The sequence below is a fragment of the Camelina sativa genome, chromosome 13, assembly GCF_030686135.1.
Source record: "Camelina sativa cultivar CO46 ecotype springtype chromosome 13, ASM3068613v1".
Lineage (NCBI taxonomy): Eukaryota > Viridiplantae > Streptophyta > Magnoliopsida > Brassicales > Brassicaceae > Camelina > Camelina sativa.
Window position 1 is genome coordinate 13,636,752 of NC_141892.1, and position 11,263 is coordinate 13,648,014.

Below are 11,263 nucleotides of genomic sequence, written 5' to 3' on the forward strand. Positions count from 1 at the left end.
TACTTTTTAACTTACATATTTGCATAATCTGAATATTATGAAGTAAAAGAAGTAAAAGAACTATAAAGTATAAACTAACTAAGTTGATTCTAAAAGTTTCCTTTTTTTGGGCTTAAGACCTTCTTTCTGAGCTAGTGTCTTCGATTAGCTGGAATAGAGCTTTGATTGGATTAAAACACTATTCGTTTGATTTTAACCTGTTTTCGTACTTGTCTACACTATCATTGCAAATCTCCAAAGGGTTCTAGGTTTTTCTCTTGAGCTTGACTGGATTTTTTCAACTTCGTATTTCTAAAGTCTAGTTCTTCACTAGTACCTAAGTTTTGGGGGTGGGGGTGTTTTATTGTGGATGTGGTTTGTAAGTTTTTGGTGTGTTGTTCAAAGAAATTGTACATATGAGATCTAGTCAAAAAAATTTCTCAGGAAACCATGTCTTCAGCGATGGATAGAGCTTTGATGGCGATGTGTTTAAAAGAGGAGGATGTTCCGTTTGAGATGTCGGATTGACATAAATTCATATCTGCTTAAGCAAATGCTCTGAGTCTTGTGGGGCGTTTACTCAACCCAAAATGTCTGTATATGAAGAATTTAGTTTGGAATATGGCCGCAAATGGCAAAAAGAAGGAATAACTCAAGGCATTGCGTTATCAAAAGAGAACTTTCAGTTCTTCTTTAATTCCGAGCATGATTTAGAAGACGTTCTTCAGAAGGGGATTCATACTTTTAACGATTGGTCAGTGGTGGTTGATAGATGGTATGAATCTCCCCCAGATAACTATCTTTAATTTACCCCTCTGTGGGTACAAATTTAGAATCTACCGATCAATTACTATACCAAAAAAGCAATCACTGTTGGAGGAAGTGACTGGGCAAGTGGTCGATGTAGCCTTTGATACTAAGAAGCCTCAACTTGAAAAGTACGTGAAGTTAAAGGTTATCTTTGATGTCTCTAGACCTCTTAGGTGATCAAAGCTGGTAAATTTGCCAAAAGGGAGCACTGCAAACGTCTTCTTTGAGCACGAAAGAGTCCAAAAACGGTGTTTTGAGTGTCAGAGAATAACGTATGAGGTGGATGAGTGTCCTATAATCATTAAAAGGAAAGTAGATTCTTTAGATGCAATAACTCTCTAATTTGCATGTTTTTAGCATCCCTTTTTGTTCATATTTTGCATTGTTTATACCCTTACCTTAGCATTTTTAAGTCATTACCTGTAGGAATTCACTTTTAGGCCATTTAGGGTGTTGCATTCTTGCATTTGCATACTTTGGATGAAAACAGGTGCTTTAGAGCCTAAAATGGGGGAGAAACAAGGACAAATCCAAGCATGTACCGAAGGAGCCATCGAGCTGGAAGAATAGTCCGAACCCCAACACGATTGAGGAGGATTCAAGAGCAGGAAGAACAACCCGAGAGTCTACCCGAAGAACAACCCGAGCACATCCTCGTGCACCCCATCGAGCAGACCCTCGGGCAGGACTGGGAAGCTAGGGTTAATGGGTTTCCATATATAAACCCCCCTCTTCTTCCTCTCAAACGAGCACGCCGCAGACCCTCAAACCAGAGAGCGAGAGCTTCTGAGAGAGATCTAGAGCAACTCAAACGCTTTTCACTTTTTGTTAGGATTTATTTTATATCTTTTTGTCATTTCTTGAGATTTCTACTTTGTAATTTTATTTCTCTACTCTATCTTTTTACACCATGCAATTTTCGTTCATATATGCTTTTATGTTTCTTGCTATGATTTCTGAGTAGTGTGGCAAAGTTTCTAGGGATGGGATAGATGATTTTTTGTTCTTCATCGGTTAGGATGTCTTAGTTTGATTGTAAATGTTTTATAGATTTCCTTCTAGGTTGGTGTTCTTAATGCTGTCAACAAACCGAGAGGGTGAGATTAGATCTAAGGTGTTTTACCACCGAGAGGTGTAGATGAAATGCTTGAATCAACCAATGCTAGAGATTTACGCACTTAGCCTAAGAGATTAGATGAGTAAGGGGTTTATTGACAATAATGAATCGGTTCTCATTGTCTGCTTGGTCATGTTTCTCCAACGAGAGTTGGGTAGGGAAGTGATTAAGGTTGATTGTTTATATCACGAGAGTGTTTTAACAAGATTTTAGAGATTCATTGTCTAGGGAATATTTGCTTGAGGCATATAAGACATCTGTATTGGTCAGGAACACTTAGGATTCGATTACCCCATCCTTAGAAGCTTTTGTATTTTAAATGCTTGCATTTTTATTCATCACTCGACCCATTACCCTAACAGGTACACGATCACCTGCTTCGTGTAACTCCTCGGGTGGTTCATACCTTCTTTGCTTACTCGATCACCCCACCCGATGCTGTACTCGAATGCTTGCATCGAGTGCTTAGGTCGTGTGGTTTCTTGCTTATATTCTTTCTTTATTCATTTTAGGATTTTTAGACCAAAACCATCTTTTGCCTGGCTTGACTTGCATTGTTCTGATTGCATCCTCTATGCTAGCATAAACAACCATTTGGATTGATAATCCTTTGTACTACAACTGCATAGGGAATTGATACCCTGGGTGAAAAACCTGTTATCAATTTGGCGCCGTTGCCATTTGGCTGAATTTAATTTTGCTACGTTTAGGATTTCAGCACTTGCTAGATCAAGTTCTTTTATCTATATTGGTTCGGCATCTGACTTGTTTGCTTTCGTGTTTGTTTGTTTTGAATCTCAGGTAAAACCCAAGCACCCACCCGACCCGTCACTCGATCACCTGGATCAGGTTGACCCTCGTGTACACACTCGGTCACCTACTTGTGCATGCAAACACGATCCAAGGGTAACCAAAACCTGAGTCCATTCATCGACAACATCGACAGACCACAGTTACTTCGACAACAACAAGTTCAACAACCGCAACCAGCAACCATTGAGGAGACAATGAACAATCAGAACGGTCCACCAGCTCCTTAAGCAAGGACCAACATAGGAGCAGGAGATGCTCCATCTACTCATAATCAAAGACATGACATTATGCCATCTGCTGTACAGAACAACAACTTTGAGATCAAGATTAGTCTCATCCAGATGATACAAAGCAACAAGTTTCATGGATTGCCAATGGAGGACCCGTTGGATCATCTAGATGAGTTTGATAGGCTCTGTAACCTAACCAAGATAAATGGAGTTAGTGAGGATGGATTCAAACTCCGGCTTTTCCCATTCTCTTTGGGAGACAAAGCACACATCTGGGAGAAATCACTCCCCAAGGAGTCCATCACCACCTGGGAGGCATGCAAGAAGGCGTTTCTAGCCAAATTCTTCTCCAACTCCAAAACCGCAAGGCTGCGAAATGACATTTCGATCTTTGTTCAGAAGAACAACGAGACGTTCAGTGAAGCTTGGGAAAGTTTCAAGGGATACACTACCAGATGTCCTCATCATGGCTTCAGCAATGCTTGATTGCTGAGTACACTTTACAGAGGAGTGGTTCCCAAGAAACGGATGTTGCTGGACACCGCAAGCAATGGTAACTTCCTCAACAAGGATGTGGATGAAGGTTGGGACCTAGTGGAGAACTTGGCTCAATCTGATGGGCATTATAATGAGGAATATGATCGTACTATGCGATTTACAGGAGAGGAAGATGCCAAGTACAAGAGGGACATGAAACAATGACAAGCTCGATAAACTCCTTAACCAGCAGCAGCATGTTCATGCAATATCAGAGGAAAAACAGTTTTTACAACAAGATGGGGAGAATGTTCAAATCGAGGATGTGAACTACATCAACAACCAAGGAGGTTACAACAAAGGGTACAACAACTACAAGCCGAATCCAAATCTGTCTTACCGTAACCCAAATGTTGCCAATCCTCAAGACCAAACCTACCCATCAGCAGTTTAAGGGAACCAGGTCCAACAGAAGCCTTTTGTTCAATACAATCAAGATTATGCCTCTAAGCAGCAGTATTCTGGAAATTACCACCAACCCATTGCACCACCTGGATTCCAACAACAGCAGGGCCCACAGAACCAATCCCAAGAAGCTGACCTACGCAGCCTAATTAAGCAGATGATTCAAAACCAGGCATCCGCTGCTATGGATACCACAAAACGATTTGTGGAGATGAGTAACAAGATCGATTCTGGATAAAATGACTTGAATGCTAAGTACGATTCTTTCAACACCAAGCTGAGGTACCTAGAAGGCCACCACAACAACCAACCTCCTCCAAAGATCAACCAGCTTCCAGGAAAAGCAGTTCAGAACCCCAAGGATTATGCCACTGCCCAAGCCATCTTCCTTGATTATGACTATGAGGATTACCTCACTGGGGACAGTGATGATCAAGATGGGGAGGATATGGATCACTATGGGATAAATGAAGCTAAGTACTACATATCCGAGCATGAACCCAAGCCTTCACCCGAGGAGTCTGATCGAGTTGATGATCGAGCACTGGTTCAAGAATCACAATCTGAAGAACCACCCGAGGCTGAACCCGATGACTCACCCGATGTTGGTGATCGGATGATACATCGTGTAGATGCTCAAATGACAGATCAACCTCAATTGCTTGAAGCAAAAGAAGGGGAACTAGAGGAAAGGTTCAATGCTACTCTTGACATCCAGTTAGAGGCGCTTGCAGAGCGTATGGCCAAGCGTAAAGCTCCACCTCCTAAACTTTTGCCACCACACGAGCTTCAAGAGGAAATCATCAAGGAGGTAGCTCAGCTGAAGATTGAGGTTAAGGAAGCTGTCAAGGAGATTGGGTATGAGATTCTCATGAGTGGGGTGTGCTTAGATCCTGAGCTGCGAATCGAAGAGAAATTGGAAGATCCTGGCGATTTTACTTTGCCATGCTCGATAGGACTTTGGATTTTCAAAAATTGCTTGTGCGACCTAGGAGCCTCAGTCAGCATCATGCCATTGTCAGTTGCCAACAAGATGGGTTTCAGCAGTTTCAAACCGAGTAGTCTGTATTTGGTTGTAGCTGATTGAACAATCAGACATCCGATTGGGATCCTAGAAAATTTGTCTCTCAGGATTGGAAGGGTGGAGGTCCCTACTGATTTCATGATCCTTGATATGGATTAGGAACCAGATGATCCACTGATCTTGAGGAGACAATTCTTGGCAACAGTAGGTACAATGATTGAGGTGAAGCAAAGGAAGATCAACATTGAGCATGGGGAGCACTTCAAGATGGAGTTTGATGTCAAAAAGGGAATTAAGAGGCCAATTATTGATGGTCAATCTTTTTCCAATAAGACAAAGCAGAGAAAAGTCAAACATCTTAGAGAAGTCAACACCACATTTGCTGTGGAGCGTGGACAAGATTTGGAGAATCCATTAGATCAACCTGCTGTAGTGGAGAGGATTCCAGAACCTCTCCCTTTTAAATCCCATGCTTAAAGAGCATGAAGAGTCAAGCTTAGTGACTATAAACAAGCCCACTTGGGAGGAAGTCCCAAAAGTATCTTTTTATTTCTATTTTTTTTAAATTTTACTAATTTATTTACTTTGCATTATTTTCGATTTTTACATATATATACATATAAATAAATAAATAAATAATAAATAAAAGGAAGAAAGAGAAATTTCAAGGAACCCTAGGCTCTACCCGAATCCGTACACGACGCGCCTGGTCGTGTTCCCCATCGAGTGGCGAGTGGAGTCCGAATTCCACAAACCCAAGCCCACTCTCGGTGGAGCCCAAGAGGCCAATCCTCCCTATTTAAGGAGCCTCAATCTCACAACTCCATAATTCCCTAAGTTTTCTCTAAACCCTAAACTCTTTGTCTTCCAAGCTCTTTCTCTATCTCTAGAAATCGAGTTTTCTTTGTTTTTGTGGACTAACCCTACTAATCTCGGCTTAGTCTCTGTTTTAACCTTCAAGTATCCATCAATGGCATCAAAGATGAAGACCTACCAAAAGAAGGGGACCAGGTCAACCTCTGCCGCTACTACAACCGGAGGTGGTACCGTCGAACCCCGAGAATCCCAAGGAAGAGGAGACATTCCGCATTCCCAACCGCTGGCTGGACATTTCTCTTCTCCAACCCAATGCTCAACCCGATCCACCACCCAAGAAAGAGCTCGACCAACCGATTGTGTGCTCTCTAACCCAATGCTTTGTCCTGACCCAATCGCTATTGCAATTCGCCGATCTCCTCGACGTTGGCACATGTCTACGTCTGAGAGAACCGTTGTTGACCCTATGGAGGTCGATTCTGATGCCGGTGGAGGAGAACTAGAGGAGATCCAATCCCTAGGTTGAGAATCAGAGTTGCGGCTGCAAGGGGGAAGAGCCCCGCCTCTGAAAGGGCTGAGAAGGTGGCCGAGAGAGAAGCAGAAGAAGTATATCGAGATTCAGAGGAGGAGAGCCGTGACCGAGAGGAGGAGCTGAGAGAACGCACACGCCAAGCTTCGCGGATGCTGAAGCAGAAGGAGGTGGAAACTCCGGTGAAGCTCTTTAAGGTCCTCCGTAAGATGAGCTTCGTTGGTACCCGTTATCCCCACCGAGAAACAATGAAGCAATTGGGCATCGCTAGAGACGTCGAGTTCCTGTTCGACATGTGCCACCTGGGCAAGATGATGCAAGCCAACCTCGAGGCTTATGAAGAGGAGATGGTACACTTTTTGTCCACGCTACTGTTACACTTCTTTGAGGACCACCCGAGCCTACTACCCGATGGGGGGATCGGGTTCATCACCTTCTCCGTGCGCAACAAGGAATACCGAATCACCTACAAGGAGATGGAGAAGCTATATGGTTTCAAGGATGGGAGTGGAGAGAACATGGAGGTGAGCAAGGAAGAAATGAAGTCCCTATGGCTGACAATAGGCGACAAGCTTCCTTACAAGTCCACAAGCTCCAAGTCGGCTCAAATAAGGAGCCCTGTTTTGAGGTCTTTTCACAAGTCCCTCGCCTGCACTCTTTTTGCTAGAAAGGAGACTGGGAATGTGAATGATCACAAGCTCCAGCTGCTAGATATTGCCTTGTGTGGAGTTTTAGACAATGCTAGGGATGGTACACCACTAGTAGGAGATGCTGCGGAAACTAGCATGGTCTTTGTGCTGCTCGATCAATTCCTTTACCTCAAGTAATGGACGCTATGAAAACTGAGAGGAGGGATGGAGCTGGAGAGATCTCCATTGAAGGATTGGTCACACCAATCTTGGTAGCTTGCGATATGCCCCTAAAGGGAGTGGTTAATGAGCCGAGATGGCTAGACGTCGACTACCTCACATTGGCGAGGTTCCTGGCTTATGAAAAGCCAAACGACATGCGGCTCTTCAAGTTTGTCCATCCAACCGCCTGAGCCGCCCAAATGAACCTGCCCAACGTCGTGTGCACAAAAATCCGGCTAGGGGATAACATAGATTTCTCACCCCCTTTGGAGGAGCTGTACAACCTGGAGGAGGAGTACGAGGCAGGAGAGAGGGAGACGACTGGGCAAGAATAGGGATACAACTCGTATGAGTATGATTTTGAGGAGTATGTGTGCTCTCAAAAGCAACCTATTGGGGTGAGGGAAGCCCACAAGAGGATCGGCTGGCTGAAGAGGATGAACAAATTCCTAGCCAAGAAGGTAAAAGACCTAACTGGTTCAGTGAAGGTAATGGGAGGACAGATCATGGAGCTGCAAGATAAGGCAAGTTGTGCCTCAGCTCCCACTTTGGCTTATGCACCCACATGGATGGGGAGGAGCGGACCGCTAGGATGAATTCGAGGAATGACACCTCCAAAACCTCACAGAGCATTATCCTACGAGCCCCAAGCAGAAAAGGGTGTCATAAGACCTGAAAGATTGCGGAGACGCCACTCAGACGCCTATCCGATGCCCGACACGATGGGATACACGATGCCTTATCCGATGCACCCATCGAGCACCCATTTGGGTGAGTACTCAGGGCCTTTCCCTCCGCCTTACCAAATGTCGTATCAGATGCCCTACTCAATGCACCCTGCAAGCGGCTATACAGGTGATCATTCCGGACCTCTTCCACCATACCCGTCGTACTACCTGAAGCCCTACCCGATGAACTACGCGGGCACTTACCTGATCGACCCCTCGGATGCTGGTCCGAGCAAGTCGTCTGTGCGCATAACTGATCTCTTGCGAATCCCGGCGCTTGCTGAAGCCGTTGACGACCCTGGCTACACGTTGGCGAGTATGGAGGCTGCTACAACTTCCTTCTTCACCAACCCATGAGGTACCTCATTCATCCACCTTTGTAAATAACATTCCATTTAGTTTTATTTCATCTTGTATGATTCTTGGACTCCTTTTCAGACTTTTATTTACACAGGGACTGTGTAATTTAAGTTTGGGGGAAGGTCCTAGGATGTATATAACATTGTGTTGTATTTTCTTATTTCAAAATTTTGCATGCTAGTTTTATTCATTTGAGTTTGCATCTATTTGCATAAAAAACCCCTAAAAATTTGAAAAAAAATTGAAAAAAAAAAAAGAGTGTTCATGTAGTTGCATTTACATATTAGGATTGAGTCTAGTTTGTTTCATATAGGATTGTTGCATATGCATCTTAGGGTACAATGATTAAAACCATCTTGATTAATGCCAAACCTTAGGATTGAAGCTATAGCCCTTAGTCACAGTTCATTGTTGCTAGATCAATCTTTGGAAAAAATGAAAAATCTTTGTTTAGAACCTTGCATCTTTTGAAAGCTTCCTCCACTTGTTTGAACATTGGAACATCTCTATATTATTGGACTTAATTTGAACTTAAACTATCTTGCTTATGGAATTTGAATACTTGCTCATGGTAACTCTAAACTCGGGTTAGCACTCCATTTTTACCAATCTTTTCATTTAACCCGATTTGTTTTTCCTACTCTTGAACCCAAACCTTTCTTTCAAACTTTGTTGTGAATTGTTGAGTGAGGCTTTTTTCATTGTGCTATAGGTTGTGAAACCTTGAGAGTATTGAGAACGACAAAGAACTGCCTCTCGATTTAGTTAAGTTAGAATTTGAACTAGCTAATAGAATCGGTTTTGAAAGATAGGTGGTTAGCATGTTTATATGGGTTGGGTTAAGGCATAAATGAAAAGAAGAAAAGAAGTCCATAAGGTTAGAATCAAGTAGCTCTAAGTCTCTTAGTAAAAAAAAAAAAAAAAACATCTTGCTAGTCTCCTAGAAAAAAAAATAAATATACATATTAGGAGTTTAGCAAAGAATGAAAAGAAAGAAAAAGAGAAGAGAGCTAGAAGTTTAAAGTTTAAACCTTAGGGATTACAAAAAAAGAAAAGAAAAAAAGAGTTAAAATCAAGGTTGTGGGTAGTTCAATTCTAGGGGGTTTAAAAAAAAAAAGTGAATAAGAAAAGGGTAAATTATCAAGAGTTAAGCTTTGTATGCCCAAATTGTTCTCTATCTTACATAGTTTTCACAACTGTCTAGCATTCCTTCTTTTGAGAGGAAACCACCCAAAGAATTTGTTTGAAACCACCTTACTAAAAAGCCTTACCATTGAAACCGATTGAGATTCAACTTCCATTTGCAAGAATTCGCCAAACACTTAAATGAATGTGAAAGAGATATTTTTTACTTTTAGTTGGAGGTTGAACTAGATCGATGCATGGTAATACGCATAGAAAAATATTTGTAAGTATGTTGATTCATCTTAGCACCATTCAACAGTCTTTAAGGACTACAACTTGAATCCTTCGCTTAGCATATAAAGGTTATGAGTCCCCATTTTCAAACCGCACTCTCTTACTTCCTTCCTAGAAAACTAGCAAGATTTAAGTTTGGGGGTCTAATAACTCTCTAATTTACATGTTTTTAGCATCCCTTTTTGTCCATATTTTGCATTGTTTATACCCTTACCTTAGCATTTTTAGGTCATTAACTGTAGGAATTCACTTTTAGGCCATTTAGAGTGTTGCATTCTTACATTTGCATACTTTGGATGAAAACAGGTGCTTTAGAGCCTAAAATGGGGAGAAACAAGGACAAATCCGAGCATGTACCCGAAGGAGCCATCGAGTTGGAAGAACAGTCCGAACCCCAACACGATCGAGGAGGATCCAAGAGCAGGTAGAACAACCCGAGAGTCTACCCGAAGAGCAACCCGAGCACATCTTCGTGCACCCCATCGAGCAGACCCTCGGGCAGGACTGGGAAGCTAGGGTTAATGGGTTTCCATATATAAACCCTCCTTCTTCTTCCTCGCAAACGAGCACGCCGCAGACCCTCAAACCAGAGAGCGAGAGCTTCTGAGAGAGATCTAGAGCAACTCAAACACTTTTCACTTTTTGTTAGGATTTATTTTATATCTTTTTGTCATTTCTTGAGATTTCTACTTTGTACTCTTATTTCTCTACTCTATCTTTTTACACCATGCAATTTTCGTTCATATATGCTTTTATGTTTCTTGGTATGATTTCTGAGTAGTGTAGCAAAGTTTCTAGGGATGGGATAGATGATTTTGTGTTCTTGATCGGTTAGGATGTTTTAGTTTGATTGTAAATGTTTTATAGGATTCCTTCTAGGTTGGTGTTCTTAATGCTGTCAACAAACCGAGAGGGTGAGATTAGATCTAAGGTGTTTTACCACCGAGAGGTGTAGATGAAATGCTTGAATCAACCAATGCTAGAGATTTACTCACTTAGCCTAAGAGAGTAGATGAGTAAGGGGTTTATTGACAATAATGAATCGGTTATCATTGCCTGCTCGGTCATGTTTCTCCAACGAGAGCTGGGTAGGGAAGTGGTTCAGGTTGATTGTTTCTATCACGAGAGTGTTTTAACAAGATTTTAGAGATTCATTGTCTAGGGAATTTTGCTTGAGGCATGTAAGACATCTGTATTGGTCAGGAACACTTAGGATTCAATTACCCCATCCTTAGAAGCTTTCGTATTTTAATTGCTTGCATTTTTATTCGTCACTCGACCCATTACCCGAACAGGTACACGATCACCTGCTTCGAGTAACTCCTCGAGTTGTTCATAACTTCTTTGCTTACTCGATCACCCCACCCGATCTTGTACTCAATGCTTGCATCGAGTGCTTAGGTCGTGTGGTTTCTTGCTTATATTCTTTCTTTATTCATTCTAGGATTGTTAGACCAAAACCATCTTTTGCCTGGCTTGACTTGCATTGTTCTGATTGCATCCTTCCTGATAGCATAAACAAACATTTGGATTGATAACACTTTGTACTACAACTGCATAGGGAATTGATACCCTGGGTGAAAAGCCTGTTATCAACCCCGGTGGATTGACAAAAGAAAAACCTCATTCTAAGATATTATGATCC

The 11,263-nt window shown here is 42.2% G+C and overlaps 1 non-coding gene across 1 annotated transcript; it reads right to left on the minus strand.

The window, feature by feature from the left end:
- Positions 1-3,315: 3,315 nt before the first annotated feature.
- LOC147929517 (small nucleolar RNA R71) lies at positions 3,316-3,422 on the minus strand. The gene has a single exon (XR_015579041.1). It is a non-coding gene; the product is annotated as a small nucleolar RNA R71 (small nucleolar RNA).
- Between the last annotated feature and the right edge of the window lie 7,841 nt (positions 3,423-11,263).